Source organism: Haliotis rufescens, unplaced genomic scaffold (genome assembly GCF_023055435.1).
Source record: "Haliotis rufescens isolate VD_foot unplaced genomic scaffold, xgHalRufe1.0.p SCAF_9, whole genome shotgun sequence".
Taxonomy (NCBI): domain Eukaryota; kingdom Metazoa; phylum Mollusca; class Gastropoda; order Lepetellida; family Haliotidae; genus Haliotis; species Haliotis rufescens.
The window spans coordinates 21,139,655-21,156,459 of NW_025964383.1; positions in this window are offsets into that span (position 1 = coordinate 21,139,655).

A 16,805-nucleotide genomic window follows, 5' to 3' on the forward strand; every position below is an offset into this window, starting at 1 on the left:
TATGTGTGTTTCTTATATTTTTAATAACAAGCTTTTAAAGATGTTATAAATTGTTTCAGGCACCTGGATTTCACAATGACACCAGATCAGACAAGTCATACAAAGGACTCTCCGGATGATGAATAATCCTCCCCAGAACAACTAACAGGTTCACCTCAGAAAGTGATGATTCTGAATGAATAATGCCACATCAGTGTGATTCTGTAGGTTGTTTTATTACGACATTAATCATGTCTAAAGGAATTAATACCACAGCAGTGAGACTATGTTTATGTGGTGTACACTGACGCTGACTATACAAATCTGAATGACGTTTGTGGTTTACTGCACAAATATAATTGACTTTAGATATTCTTCTACCTTGAAATTCTTCTGAGATTTGACTAATTTGTTTATTTAGAAAATGGCATTGAAGCATCTGTTTCAGATTTTGAATGTTCTTGCACCTCTGGTTACTGAACCAATGAAATGTCATAAAATCAATAAATATGATTTTTTATCTGAACAATTGTTTTGTTTTGCTTCTTTAAAGAAATATGATATTGATCATTCATAACAAAAAAAGGTGCTAACATATATCAAATATACTAATGCCCTGAATGTTTTCCTACAATTAATACAGCTCACTGAACGAAGTTTTTAGTTCCATGTCAGTAGAAAAATTACATTGATATTTTTATGTACCAGTACTTTATTAGGTGTTTTCTGTGGATGCCATTAGTCTTATGCACCCATTTGGGTTAATGATATTCTGTTTCAAACTTCAACGAAACTCGTCTGTCAAGATGTAACAAGTACTGATACAGTTCCAAAATAATCTTTTAATCTCACCAGGAACAAAGGCCCAAGTGAGCACATAGCCAATGACTCTCATTTTTTTGTCAGAGTGAGTATGGTGTTATGCCACTTTACAAAATTCCAACAATATCATGATGGGTGACACCAAGCAATGTACCGATGTGGTGAATAGAACGCTTCAACCACTAGGCTAGAACAAACTGGGAATATGAAGATGAAATGTAAGGATACTATCATACCAGGACTGAATGCTTTTCATTTAATACACTTAACATCTAAAATGAAATATATATGAACTTGAAAAATGTTTTCAACAAAAGTACATGCCCAACTTTAAGGGGATATTTACAACTAAAATAACACAGAATATTACTACAGCTATCTGCTATGCCCAGGCTAACATTATTTACCAGAAATAAGACATCTCGAGAAATTGCATCCGGATACCTGCCGGATTCCTGCCGGATACCTTCAGCAATGTTCAATTTTCATGGTTAGTTTCCAATATATTTTTAGGTGTTTCACACTTAATTGAACAAAATGCACCCCCAAATTGTGACATGTTTTTGGAAACTCAGAATGAGGTATCCGGTGCCGGATCCCTGGACACCCAGATTGAGGTATCCGGTGAGGTATCCGGTGCCGGATACCCGGATTCCAGGTGGCATACTTCCCGGTGTAGTGTCCATGCCGGATACCACGGATCTGGTATCCGGCAAGGTATCTGCCACCGGATACCCGGACGCGTTTTGGGTAAGTGTCCGGTGGTATCTGGCAGGTATCCGGATACTGGAAACTGCATTTTTTTTGCTGTGTGCATGTAACTGTTGGAAATCTATATCGTAGATGTAAAACCGATAATCGTTGGCTTTACTTTTGGACTTTGGATTTATAAAAAAGCCAATCTAGTCATTTTTCTCCCGATGTTATATTGTATTTTACAATGCCAAGGAATAATAGCAATTTTCGGTTTATTCAGTGTAATAAGGTCAGAGGCCCAAGTACATATACATGTAAAAGGTAGGTTTACATTGTGACAAGAGACAAATGTTACATAACATCATATTCATAATATAAACTTTTCTTGATAAATGTGACAAGCTTTTTCAAACATGTGATATTTCTTGTGTTGATCAAATTAGTGTAAATACGTTCATTTTCATATTCAGTTTATCAAAGAAACATAAATGATTACTTCGTAGATCATTTAATGCAAGGCAGCTAAACAGAAAATGAACAATCATACACCAAAATTTAATACATTTTATATGATAAACAACAGACAAATTGTTTCTTCCACACTCAAGCAAAAGTGCAGTAGCTGATCCATGTCTACTAACACCTAACACAAATTTTCAAACAAAACATAATATGAAATGATTCTATTGATTAATACACGTGGAAACCCCATATTTCCGCACCATATAATATTATAGGTTTTATTTTAACATCAAATAACTTAAAAGAATATTAGAGGGTATATTTGGAAATTGATAGTATAACTTTTGAGAGCAAGCAACGCCTTATTTCCCTTATTAACCAACGTTTCCACTCATTTAGTCCTAGCTAGTCTACTTGAAAATATGACTCCAAGGTAATTGTAATAACTTGTTGTTTTGATAACCTTCCCATTAAAGTACCACTTCTCTGTCATTCGTAAATAACCTCCTCTTCTAAAAACTATCATTTCTATGTTATCCATATCTACTTCCAAACCCCACGATTTGCAATAACCCTCAAGGACAGCAATTTTACGTTGAAGCCCTATTACAGTATCATCAAATAGGCACAGATCATCCGCATATAGTAAAAGTAGAATTTCTAAATGTTCTTGACCGACATTTATACCCCAAAGATTAGATTGCTGATTTCGGCAAATAACTGTACTCATGATTTATAATTGACATGAACAATTTACCAAACACATCCATTAAACTTATTCCTCTATAATGCTTTACTTCATTGATAGAGCCTTTCTGCGGTAACAGTTGAATAATGCCATTTTCCACTCGTCTGGATAACACCCACTGTTCATAACGTGGTTAAATATGACAGTCAAATATGGAATAATATGAGTCTTACAGGATATTAACATTTCCGGCAAAATTCCATCAGGCCCAGCAGCTTTACCTGTTTTTAAACAATTAATGGCATTTTCTACTTCTTCATTGCTAATGTCAGCATTAGAATTGCTATATAACTTTCGTTCATACATTTATCACAAGCATCTTCAGAATGGTTTAAAATAAAAGCATCAACTGCAGCCATTAAATCGACATTAACTGGCATGTCAGTTAAGTTCAACACGTGTTGGAAATATTCAGTCCATTGCGAGGAAGATATTGTCGATGTCGACGTATTACTACATTTCGTTAGATTGCAAACCTTCTTCCAAAAACGCTTATTTTCCTGTGTACTAACCATACAATCCAAGTAGACTATTAATCTGATTTTCTTCGTATTCTTCCTTCTTTCCTCTGAACATACACCTGTATCGATTTCTTAATGCATGATAAGTTCTAAGGTCCTCTAAAAAACCAGATATTCTAAATTGATCCAAGTACCTAAATTTCTCCCTTTTCATCTTTTCACACTCGAGATCATACCATTCATTTATGTAGAATGAAGTATCAGTCTGATAACTCTTCACATCCAAATTACTGACAGAAGCACAAACTTAAAATATTCCGGTCACCATGGCAACAGCCATATTAATATCTTAATAAATGTCCCGCCAATAGTATATGTATTAAGGGAATCGGCAACATGGTTGACAGACTCATCTGCTACTACTTCTTTCCAAATAAATCTTTTCATGGTATGTATACTATTAACTTCAGCTATATTTTCACTAACAGATATCTTGAGTAAAGATTCGTCCTTCAGTGAGAATACCATGGGAAAATGGTCCCATTCATAGCAGGTAACTATCATTCATACACTGTACCTGAAATAAACTTTGTTCAAAATCACCAACACCTAGTAATGTTCTTGTATCTGTTCCTGCAGAAGAATTTATAGGGTGAACATAAACAAAACCTAAAATACTATCCCATTCCCAATTAAACATTTTTTTTGTCGATAACTAACTAAAAAACATCAGTAAAATTCATAAAGACATTATTAACCAAATGTTTAATACATGCTTTTGTACGCACCAACACACCACCACGTGAATTATAATCTCGATGGCTGACATACAATCACTAAGCAAAGTTCTTAACCTATCCTCATTAAAGTTGCTCCAAATTTCGACGAGGCCGAATATTGAGAACTCTTAACAGAACTTGATGAAGTCCTCATTGGAAAGCTTGTATCTAAGTCCATTTTACATTCCAGCACATATAGCGAAAATAGTCTGTCTCAATTCCGAAAGTGTCAGTATTTACATTTACTAATTAGTGAATTGTACAGCGAACTGAGAAATGTCACTCAGTGTCAAGTGTCACTGACAATTGGCCGCACGCAATCAGCGGCGAATCAACACAATCACAGTCTATATTTTGATTTTCCTATGTTAAATAAGTCGGTAGGATTACATGAGTTGGGTCCTAGGTATATGACGATAATGCCATAAAATAAAGTCGTGTCGTCTAATCGGTGACCGTCTAACTAACGGTAAGTTTATTGTATCTTTATTCTAAACAATAAAACTTGACATACACAATGTTCAATAATATTGCTAAAATCAGTCTTTGACGCCATTTTGGAAACCGCGCCCTCTACAGGCGGCAGTTCACACATCGTTCGATTGCACCCGAACGTCCGCGGAGACAGCTAAGTAAGCGCTCAGAAAGCGCCTCGGCCTATTGAACGCATGCCAGCATGTGAGTTTAATCACACATTCCTTGTCGATATCATAAGTGTACACTTTGATGTCAATAAAAAGTTGATTAAAACGAAAGAAAGCCTAAGATTGGTTCTTTCGTTCTTCGATCAGCATATTCTTCATGTGTTTCCGTTTATCCCGAACAATACGCGAGAAGTCTTCGGATATCCAGATCCCAGTCCCCTTCAATTTACTGCTCTAAATAAGCCTTTCCTGTAATGGCAATCCAGAAAGCAAGCCACGATCGCTGTTCCTCACATAATTGTGCAAGCCCCATTGATACCAACGTCCAAAGGATTTATTTCCCCTATGTTCTATTTTTTCACGTACGGCCCTCTCACAGAGGTGAGGTGAAATTTGGTTTAACGTCACGTCCAAGATTATTGCACTTATATAGCGACGTGCATTTACGTGTGTGTGTGTTTGTGGCTGCTTGTACTAGTCCGGACTGACGACAATTTATAGTGCTAGCACACTGAGATCCCATGCCATAGTTTAACATGAATACCCCACTCAGACACAGTATACTGACTCCGAGCTGACCAGTCCTTGTTTTATCCCCTTAATGCCGAGCGCAAGGCAGGGTAACAACAAGAACACGTCTTTTGGTATGACGCGGCCGGAGATCGAACCCCGGGTCTTCCACTCTCTGGGTGGACGCTCTACCACTTGGCCACGGAGGCGGTCTCCCCTCTCACAGACATATTGCTATCATCATCATTGCCAACACGGACAGAGCTCCCCGATATACCGTGAAATATGACATTAGATCGACGGCTTTGGTTCTCTTAAAAGTCGAGTTCATCTTCTAGTTTGTGAACATAATTTCGACGTTTCACATTTTCTGTTTCCAGTGCTTCATATTGGCTAGACTCAATTCCTGCTCTCAAAAGCAGCATGAGAATCAGGTTCAAAAGAGTCAACCGGGTGGCTACACCCGCCATTATAAGGCGCCATGGCCATTAAGAGTTCTTCTTCGAAATTTCTCAATAACGGTCAGCTTCGATTTAACGTAATTACTTAACTTCTCCGAAGATTTCAGAGGGCACAACACATCCGTCTTGTCAGTCCGCCATCTTGTCACGTGTCCTATATTTTATTGGGTGAGATGTGGTGTGTGTGGGGCAACCCCATTTGATTGAACATTCTTGTTGCAGCATGCAGTGACAATCTCAACCACTAAGTGTTTAAAAAATAATTTTGAACATTTTTTATAACAAAAATGGCTACCTGGCGATCTAAAAAAGTTTACCACTTTACTATTCATTCGAAATCACACATGTTTATAATCTTACATTTTGTTGATATACTCAATCTGCATCATTGGCTCAAAAGGTAAAGTAATCTCGTTTAACCATTCGAAATACATATCGCAGATGAATAACCGATAAACGTTAGCTTTACTTTTGGACTTATACACTACATAAAATTCTACATTCTCTTGCATTAATGGGTCAAATCCAACATGAATAACCCCGTTTAAAAAAATCAAACCGAGATCCATTTCTCCCGATGTTATGTTGCATAATAGACTCATGTCGAAACTATTGCTAAGGCATATTAGCATATCCTTATAGAGGCACATACTATCTACAGTTGCCCCATCTTTCCATACCTCACGGATTGTGAGATTCTTTGGGGACAGAGGTTCTAATTTGTTGTACTTTGCAAAGATGATCGTAACCAAGATTAAATTAGTTCCTGGTAGATAATCTTGACTCAAGGTGCACGCGATCATGCGTGATTCCATATCTCCTGTGCATGGTGTGGAGCCGAAGTGTTCAGCAATAACAGAGGTTGTTAATTCAGTGACACTGAAAGCTTTCATTTGATTTCCTTCAATGTAATAAATATGCTTAGTTGGTTTGTCATAGTGGATCAAAACCAGCTGTGAACTCGATTGTAGAAGTAGTTCCATAAATGTACCGTTATCAAGACTATGTTGCTTGAGAAAATAGGTATCTTTTATATGTGTCAATGAAAACAGCCAACAAGCCTCGAAGTCTGTTAACCATCCATCCTGCACTGGTACTTTGTACATTTCAGTAAATGATGTTGTTCCATAGTTGCTGTAATATAATACAGGTTCGTTTGAATCCAATGGTTCTGCTAACATGAGAAGGCCGCTGCCTTGTGCCTTGAGAGGGTAGTTGCACAAAGAAGATTTAGGCTTCTCGGTGGTTGGAATGGGGAATTTCCTCGATGTATTATCAAATGAAGAAAGGGATTTGCCCACATCAAGCACACAGGATATCACTTTGGAATTTTCCTGACATTGCCACTCTCTGTTGCCTGATTCATACAGAGCTCCATCTGTGTCTTGGACAGATGATTCCCTTCCCCAAGTAAAAAAACGTTGTGAATTTGTTGGACTTGAATGAAATATGGTCCAACATAATATCAACATTCTGAACATTGTAGCTTGCCCACCGTTTACACTGTGTCTGATCATCTTCTTAGGCGCTAGGGTGCTGCGTTAACACAGTGTCTCATCTTCTGAAAAATGGAATGGCGTGTCCTGCCATGACGTGTTCAAGTGTTTAATAGATAATTAAATCTATGCAGATAAATATATATAAGTTATTATATGTACAGCTAACAGGTTTTATCTCAGTAAGATAACAACGAAGAAGGAAAATGCCAAGGTTCTACATCATGATTATGTAATTAATAATACAACTGAGTAAAATTCAGTTAGTATTCAAAGAAGAAATGGTTGATACTGAACACGTGTCTCATTCAAGACATACAGCTGTGACAAAAACTGGACATGTTTTCACTTGTGTAATAAAGCCTATTATTTTACCCTGTGTATTGTCTTGTAAGATTGTAAACCTACACCTGTGTACTTTAATAATTTGTTCAATGCCCTTCTGTGGTTATTGACTGATTTCAGAATATAGTTCCGTACGTACGGCACCCGTGGCGTGGAGATCCGGGTTAGAATTGGTGTTTAGCAACCCAAGCTTGTCGTAGGAGTCGACCAACGGAATCGGATGGTCAGACTCACTAAATTAATATCACTATATGAATCAATACTCTGATTTGTCTTGCTCAGATTCGTTATGACAATCACGAGATCGTCTTTGTGCAGTCTCCATTACTTGGTTGATGCATGTCATCGATCCCAACTGCGTGGATTGATGCTCATGATTTCAATCACTGGATTGTCTGGTTCAGACTCGATTATTTACAAACTGCCGTCATATAGCTGGAATATTGCTGAGAGTGGTGTTAAACCACAAACAAACTTAAACATGTGTATTTAAATATAGCTTGTTCATTGATCTTGTGTCGTTCTTTACTGATTTCACAGAATAGTCCTTTTCCGTTTCAAGTTGTGAATCTACACATGACAATATGGTGGTTGAATATAATACAAAAATTGTACCCATGTGGGGAATCGAACCCGGGCCTTGGGCGTGACCAGCGAACGCTTTAACCACTTGCCTACCCCACAGCCCATATTATATTAATATACGACAACTACATAGTAAAAGACATGTGAAATACTATCTCCGGAGAAAGGCGGTTAGTGACAATTGCAAACATTCTTTCCAATATTGCTGAATACGGCGTTAAACAACAAACTAACTAATCCATATTTGAAACAAGGAAATATTGGCCTATATGCATTTTGTATGTTACACACACAGATATCTTGAATCCTTGAGTACATCAGTTTTATTAAATCATAAGCGACATTTAGTATGATCATCAGCAAGTGATATAGTCATAGTTAATTAAAACCTGAGAATGTCAAAGATATGTATGTTTAAAACATAATAATAGAATTTTGCTACTGCTGAGGGTGTTGTTCTTGAAAACAAAACGTCAATATCTCCTTCATCCTCAAGGCGGAACCAGGAAGTGAAAAGGATTGACATGCCCTGTCCCAGAACAAAAACATCAGGAAGCAATAACTTATTTGTTGTTAACAGTATTCTACCATAAGCGTGTCAACACTAGATATATTAACGTAGTTGAAAACTTATAGTCGTGGTAAACAAAACGGCATATACGTCCAACTTTCTTTCCTGCATCCACTGATGAACAGGGTTTGGGGTTCATTGAAATCCCTTATGCCAAAGTCACAAAAGAAACACAAGGGGGAATATAAAAGATTCTTATGGGCACAACACACGCATTAATGCAACATCTGATCAGTTCTGTCCTGTAGTATCATTAAGAAAATACATGTCTCTCCTTAATCCCGCCATGGCCCTTTTTACCAGGCTCAAAAGAGACGAGTTCACACCGACAGTCTGTATGGTACTCCCCGGGGTCCCTTGGCGTAGATGGTATTGGCAACATGATGAAATGAAAAAGTCAATAACGGTTAAATAAACCATTGTCTTTGGACAGTAACCATCACTTTGCTCTCAAACGCAGGCATTATCTATCAAAAGATTTGACCAATGAGTCGTTGAAGTCGTATGGTCTCTGTCCAAGGTAGAACTTGCCTGCCACTGTTCACAACTCCAATAACTAACTTCCAAGTTAATACTTCTTCTAATTCCCACAGTCTCGTACGCATGTGCAATTCTAACGTAATCAAACGTTTTTTCATCCCAATTAAGCTGCATGCCTGCTAACTCTCGCGCACAGTTGATTTATTTTGCTTCACCGCCTCAATTTCAGTGTCACTCTCTTCGATAGGGATCACACAATATGTATGTCTTCTTTCACTTTGATTATTTGTGACGGGTGCCACTGGTGGGACAGGGTGTGCTCACCTTTTCGCAAATCATATCATCACTATTTCATAAACACATGCTCATGATATAATCGGAATCGGAATCTACAATCCACTCTGCTTTTGGCAGAGATTTCTTATGACCATGGAAGGGTTTGGGCACTTATATTATCGACACAGATGTCATCGTATCCCATTTGCAATGATCAATGCTCATGGCGTTAACCACTGGATTATCTGGTCCAGACGTATTTACATGCGGCCGTCATACAGCTGAAATACTGCCCAGAGCGGCTGATGTACATAAAAAGGTTTCAGGTTTCGAAGTGCAAATGTCGAATTATGGTAAATATTCCCACAAACGAAACGTGTGTGTAAAGCTACAAATTACATAGCATTGTGAACACAAATGCCTGAGTAATGACCAATGATAACCTTTTCAATACGGTCGCCACGAACAATGAACGTCTTGAAAACATTCAGGTGTCAGTTAATATCGTGGAATCAATCATGTGAAGTTCAAGCCTCAGTAAGTAGTGCAGTGGCTTCTCAGGAGATGTTCACGACATATGACCCGATCAAGATGCACTGAACATACTTGTTGCAGCGTACGCTGACCATCTCAACCACTAAGTTTCTAAAAAAGAATTTTCAACATTTATGAAACAAAAATGGCTACCTGGCGCCTTTAAATAGTTTTCCACTTTCCACTTTACTTTTCATACGAATGTACATATATGTTTATAATGTTACATTTTGTTGATATACTCAATCTGCACCATTGGCTCAAAAGGTAAAGTAATGTCATATAACTGTTGGAAATCTATATCGTAGATGTAAAACCGATAATCGTTGGCTTTACTTTTGGACTTTGGATTTATAAAAAAGCCGATCGGGTCATTTTTCTCCCGATGTTATATTGTATTTTACAATGCCAAGGAATAATAGCAATTTTCGGTTTATTCAGTGTAATAAGGTCAGAGGCCCAAGTACATATACATGTAAAAGGTAGGTTTACATTGTGACAAGAGACAAATGTTACATAACATCATATTCATAATATAAACTTTTCTTGATAAATGTGACAAGCTTTTTCAAACATGTGATATTTCTTGTGTTGATCAAATTAGTGTAAATACGTTCATTTTCATATTCAGTTTATCAAAGAAACATAAATGATTACTTCGTAGATCATTTAATGCAAGGCAGCTAAACAGAAAATGAACAATCATACACCAAAATTTAATACATTTTATATGATAAACAACAGACAAATTGTTTCTTCCACACTCAAGCAAAAGTGCAGTAGCTGATCCATGTCTACTAACACCTAATACAAATTTACAAACAAAACATAATATGAAATGATCCTATTGATTAATACACGTGGAAACCCCATATTTCCGCACCATATAATATTATAGGTTTTATTTTAACATCAAATAACTTAAAAGAATATTAGAGGGTATATTTGGAAATTGATAGTATAACTTTTGAGAGCAAGCAACGCCTTATTTCCCTATTAACCAACGTTTCCACTCATTTAGTCCTAGCTAGTCTACTTGAAAATATGACTCCAAGGTAATTGTAATAACTTGTTGTTTTGATAACCTTCCCATTAAAGTACCACTTCTCTGTCATTCGTAAATAACCTCTTCTAAAAACTATCTTTTCTATGTTATCCATATCTACTTCCAAACCCCACGATTTGCAATAACCCTCAAGGACAGCAATTTTACGTTGAAGCCCTATTACAGTATCATCAAATAGGCACAGATCATCCGCATATAGTAAAAGTAGAATTTCTAAATGTTCTTAACCGACATTTATACCCCAAAGATTAGATTGCTGATTTCGGCAAATAACTGTACTCATGATTTATAATTGACATGAACAATTTACCAAACACATCCATTAAACTTATTCCTCTATAATGCTTTACTTCATTGATAGAGCCTTTCTGCGGTAACAGTTGAATAATGCCATTTTCCACTCGTCTGGATAACACCCACTGTTCATAACGTGGTTAAATATGACAGTCAAATATGGAATAATATGAGTCTTACAGGATATTAACATTTCCGGCAAATTCCATCAGGCCCAGCAGCTTTACCTGTTTTTAAACAATTAATGGCATTTTCTACTTCTTCATTGCTAATGTCAGCATTTAGAATTGCTATATAACTTTCGTTCATACATTTATCACAAGCATCTTCAGAATGGTTTAAAATAAAAGCATCAACTGCAGCCATTAAATCGACATTAACTGGCATGTCAGTTAAGTTCAACACGTGTTGGAAATATTCAGTCCATTGCGAGGAAGATATTGTCGATGTCGACGTATTACTACATTTCGTTAGATTGCAAACCTTCTTCCAAAAACGCTTATTTTCCTGTGTACTAACCATACAATCCAAGTAGACTATTAATCTGATTTTCTTCGTATTCTTCCTTCTTTCCTCTGAACATACACCTGTATCGATTTCTTAATGCATGATAAGTTCTAAGGTCCTCTAAAAAACCAGATATTCTAAATTGATCCAAGTACCTAAATTTCTCCCTTTTCATCTTTTCACACTCGAGATCATACCATTCATTTATGTAGAATGAAGTATCAGTCTGATAACTCTTCACATCCAAATTACTGACAGAAGCACAAACTTAAAATATTCCGGTCACCATGGCAACAGCCATATTAATATCTTAATAAATGTCCCGCCAATAGTATATGTATTAAGGGAATCGGCAACATGGTTGACAGACTCATCTGCTACTACTTCTTTCCAAATAAATCTTTTCATGGTATGTATACTATTAACTTCAGCTATATTTTCACTAACAGATATCTTGAGTAAAGATTCGTCCTTCAGTGAGAATACCATGGGAAAATGGTCCCATTCATAGCAGGTAACTATCATTCATACACTGTACCTGAAATAAACTTTGTTCAAAATCACCAATACCTAGTAATGTTCTTGTATCTGTTCCTGCAGAAGAATTTATAGGGTGAACATAAACAAAACCTAAAATACTATCCCATTCCCAATTAAACATTTTTTTTGTCGATAACTAACTAAAAAACATCAGTAAAATTCATAAAGACATTATTAACCAAATGTTTAATACATGCTTTTGTACGCACCAACACACCACCACGTGAATTATAATCTCGATGGCTGACATACAATCACTAAGCAAAGTTCTTAACCTATCTTCATTAAAGTTGCTCCAAATTTCGACGAGGCCGAATATTGAGAACTCTGAACAGAACTTGATGAAGTCCTCATTGGAAAGCTTGTATCTAAGTCCATTTTACATTCCAGCACATATAGCGAAAATAGTCTGTCTCAATTCCGAAAGTGTCAGTATTTACATTTTCACAGCTGATATTGTTTTTGTTGTTACCTTCACGCTGGGCTTGGCCGTATCCCCAGCTTTCGCATGCGTCATTGTTGTCATCACCTGATCTCTCCTGGCATTGTCTGCTCGTGCTCGTCGCCTTGGTCGTAATCTGGGTTCATTTGGGCAACGTCCCATGCCGTCGGGGCATTCGTCACCAACTCATGTTATTCCGGGACAAGCAGGGTACGGAAAGGGGCAAGTGGTGACGAATGGCCGTCGGGGTACAATGAAACACAATCCACCAAGTCACCGATCCATTGAGTTGAATCTTACAACATGCATACAAACGGATACAACGAAGAGTTACAAAATCCACGATTTATCTCCTCTGTATTATTATATAAAATTTACATACTTCACGAACTCTGTACAGCGAACTAACGGATATAGCGAACTGATATCTGATCCCCAACGAGCCCATCTACCACTAATTAGTGACTTGTACAGCGAACTGAGAAATGTCACTCAGTGTCAAGTGTCACTGACAATTGGCCGCACGCAATCAGCGGCGAATCAACACAATCACAGTCTATATTTTGATTTTCCTATGTTAAATAAGTCGGTAGGATTACATGAGTTGGGTCCTAGGTATATGACGATAATGCCATAACATAAAGTCGTGTCGTCTAATCGGTGACCGTCTAACTAACGGTAAGTTTATTGTATCTTTATTCTAAACAATAAAACTTGACATACACAATGTTCAACAATATTTCTAAAATCAGTCTTTGACGCCATTTTGGAAACCTCTCTACCGGCGGCAGTTCACACATCGTTCTATTGCACCCGAACGTCCGCGGAGACAGCTAAGTAAGCGCTCAGAAAGCGCCTCGGCCTATTGAACGCATGCCAGCATGTGAGTTCAATCACACATTCCTTGTCGATATCATAAGTGTACACTTTGATGTCAATAAAAAGTTGATTAAAACGAAAGAAAGCCTAAGATTGGTTCTTTCGTGCTTCGATCAGCATATCCTTCATGTGTTTCCGTTTATCCCGAACAATACGCGAGAGGTCTTCGGATATCCAGATCCCAGTCTCCTTGAAATTTGGTTTAACGTCACGTCCAAGATTATTGCACTTATATAGCGACGTGCATTTACGTGTGTGTGTGTGTGGCTGCTTGTACTAGTCCGGACTGATGCCGATTTATAGTGCTAGCACACTGAGATCCCATGCCATAGTTTAACATGAATACCCCACTCAGACACAGTATACTGACTCCGAGCTGACCAGTCCTTGTTTTATCCCCTTAATGCCGAGCGCAAGGCAGGGTAACAACAAGAACACGTCTTTTGGTATGACGCGGCCGGAGATCGAACCCCGGGTCTTCCACTCTCTGGGTGGACGCTCTACCACTTGGCCACGGAGGCGGTCTCCCCTCTCACAGACATATTGCTATCATCATCATTGCCAACACGGACAGAGCTCCCCGATATACCGTGAAATATGACATTAGATCGACGGCTTTGGTTCTCTTAAAAGTCGAGTTCATCTTCTAGTTTGTGAACATAATTTCGACGTTTCACATTTTCTGTTTCCAGTGCTTCATATTGGCTAGACTCAATTCCTGCTCTCAAAAGCAGCATGAGAATCAGGTTCAAAAGAGTCAACCGGGTGGCTACACCCGCCATTATAAGGCGCCATGGCCATTAAGAGTTCTTCTTCGAAATTTCTCAATAACGGTCAGCTTCGATTTAACGTAATTACTTAACTTCTCCGAAGATTTCAGAGGGCACAACACATCCGTCTTGTCAGTCCGCCATCTTGTCACGTGTCCTATATTTTATTGGGTGAGATGTGGTGTGTGTGGGGCAACCCCATTTGATTGAACATTCTTGTTGCAGCATGCAGTGACAATCTCAACCACTAAGTGTTTAAAAAATAATTTTGAACATTTTTTATAACAAAAATGGCTACCTGGCGATCTAAAAAAGTTTACCACTTTACTATTCATTCGAAATCACACATGTTTATAATCTTACATTTTGTTGATATACTCAATCTGCATCATTGGCTCAAAAGGTAAAGTAATCTCGTTTAACCATTCGAAATACATATCGCAGATGAATAACCGATAAACGTTAGCTTTACTTTTGGACTTATACACTACATAAAATTCTACATTCTCTTCCATTAATGGGTCAAATCCAACATGAATAACCCCGTTTAAAAAAATCAAACCGAGATCCATTTCTCCCGATGTTATGTTGCATAATAGACTCATGTCGAAACTATTGCTAAGGCATATTAGCATATCCTTATAGAGGCACATACTATCTACAGTTGCCCCATCTTTCCATACCTCACGGATTGTAAGATTCTTTGGGGACAGAGGTTCTAATTTGTTGTACTTTGCAAAGATGATCGTAACCAAGATTAAATTAGTTCCTGGTAGATAATCTTGACTCAAGGTGCACGCGATCATGCGTGATTCCATATCTCCTGTGCATGGTGTGGAGCCGAAGTGTTCAGCAATAACAGAGGTTGTTAATTCAGTGACACTGAAAGCTTTCATTTGATTTCCTTCAATGTAATAAATATGCTTAGTTGGTTTGTCATAGTGGATCAAAACCAGCTGTGAACTCGATTGTAGAAGTAGTTCCATAAATGTACCGTTATCAAGACTATGTTGCTTGAGAAAATAGGTATCTTTTATATGTGTCAATGAAAACAGCCAACAAGCCTCGAAGTCTGTTAACCATCCATCCTGCACTGGTACTTTGTACATTTCAGTAAATGATGTTGTTCCATAGTTGCTGTAATATAATACAGGTTCGTTTGAATCCAATGGTTCTGCTAACATGAGAAGGCCGCTGCCTTGTGCCTTGAGAGGGTAGTTGCACAAAGAAGATTTAGGCTTCTCGGTGGTTGGAATGGGGAATTTCCTCGATGTATTATCAAATGAAGAAAGGGATTTGCCCACATCAAGCACACAGGATATCACTTTGGAATTTTCCTGACATTGCCACTCTCTGTTGCCTGATTCATACAGAGCCCCATCTGTGTCTTGGACAGATGATTCCCTTCCCCAAGTAAAAAAACGTTGTGAATTTGTTGGACTTGAATGAAATATGGTCCAACATAATATCAACATTCTGAACATTGTAGCTTGCCCACCGTTTACACTGTGTCTGATCATCTTCTTAGGCGCTAGGGTGCTGCGTTAACACAGTGTCTCATCTTCTGAAAAATGGAATGGCGTGTCCTGCCATGACGTGTTCAAGTGTTTAATAGATAATTAAATCTATGCAGATAAATATATATAAGTTATTATATGTACAGCTAACAGGTTTTATCTCAGTAAGATAACAACGAAGAAGGAAAATGCCAAGGTTCTACATCATGATTATGTAATTAATAATACAACTGAGTAAAATTCAGTTAGTATTCAAAGAAGAAATGGTTGATACTGAACACGTGTCTCATTCAAGACATACAGCTGTGACAAAAACTGGACATGTTTTCACTTGTGTAATAAAGCTTATTATTTTACCCTGTGTATTGTCTTGTAAGATTGTAAACCTACACCTGTGTACTTTAATAATTTGTTCAATGCCCTTCTGTGGTTATTGACTGATTTCAGAATATAGTTCCGTACGTACGGCACCCGTGGCGTGGAGATCCGGGTTAGAATTGGTGTTTAGCAACCCAAGCTTGTCGTAGGAGTCGACCAACGGAATCGGATGGTCAGACTCACTAAATTAATATCACTATATGAATCAATACTCTGACTTGTCTTGCTCAGATTCGTTATGACAATCACGAGATCGTCTTTGTGCAGTCTCCATTACTTGGTTGATGCATGTCATCGATCCCAACTGCGTGGATTGATGCTCATGATTTCAATCACTGGATTGTCTGGTTCAGACTCGATTATTTACAAACTGCCGTCATATAGCTGGAATATTGCTGAGAGTGGCGTTAAACCACAAACAAACTTAAACATGTGTATTTAAATATAGCTTGTTCATTGATCTTGTGTCGTTCTTTACTGATTTCACAGAATAGTCCTTTTCCGTTTCAAGTTGTGAATCTACACATGACAATATGGTGGTTGAATATAATACAAAAATTGTA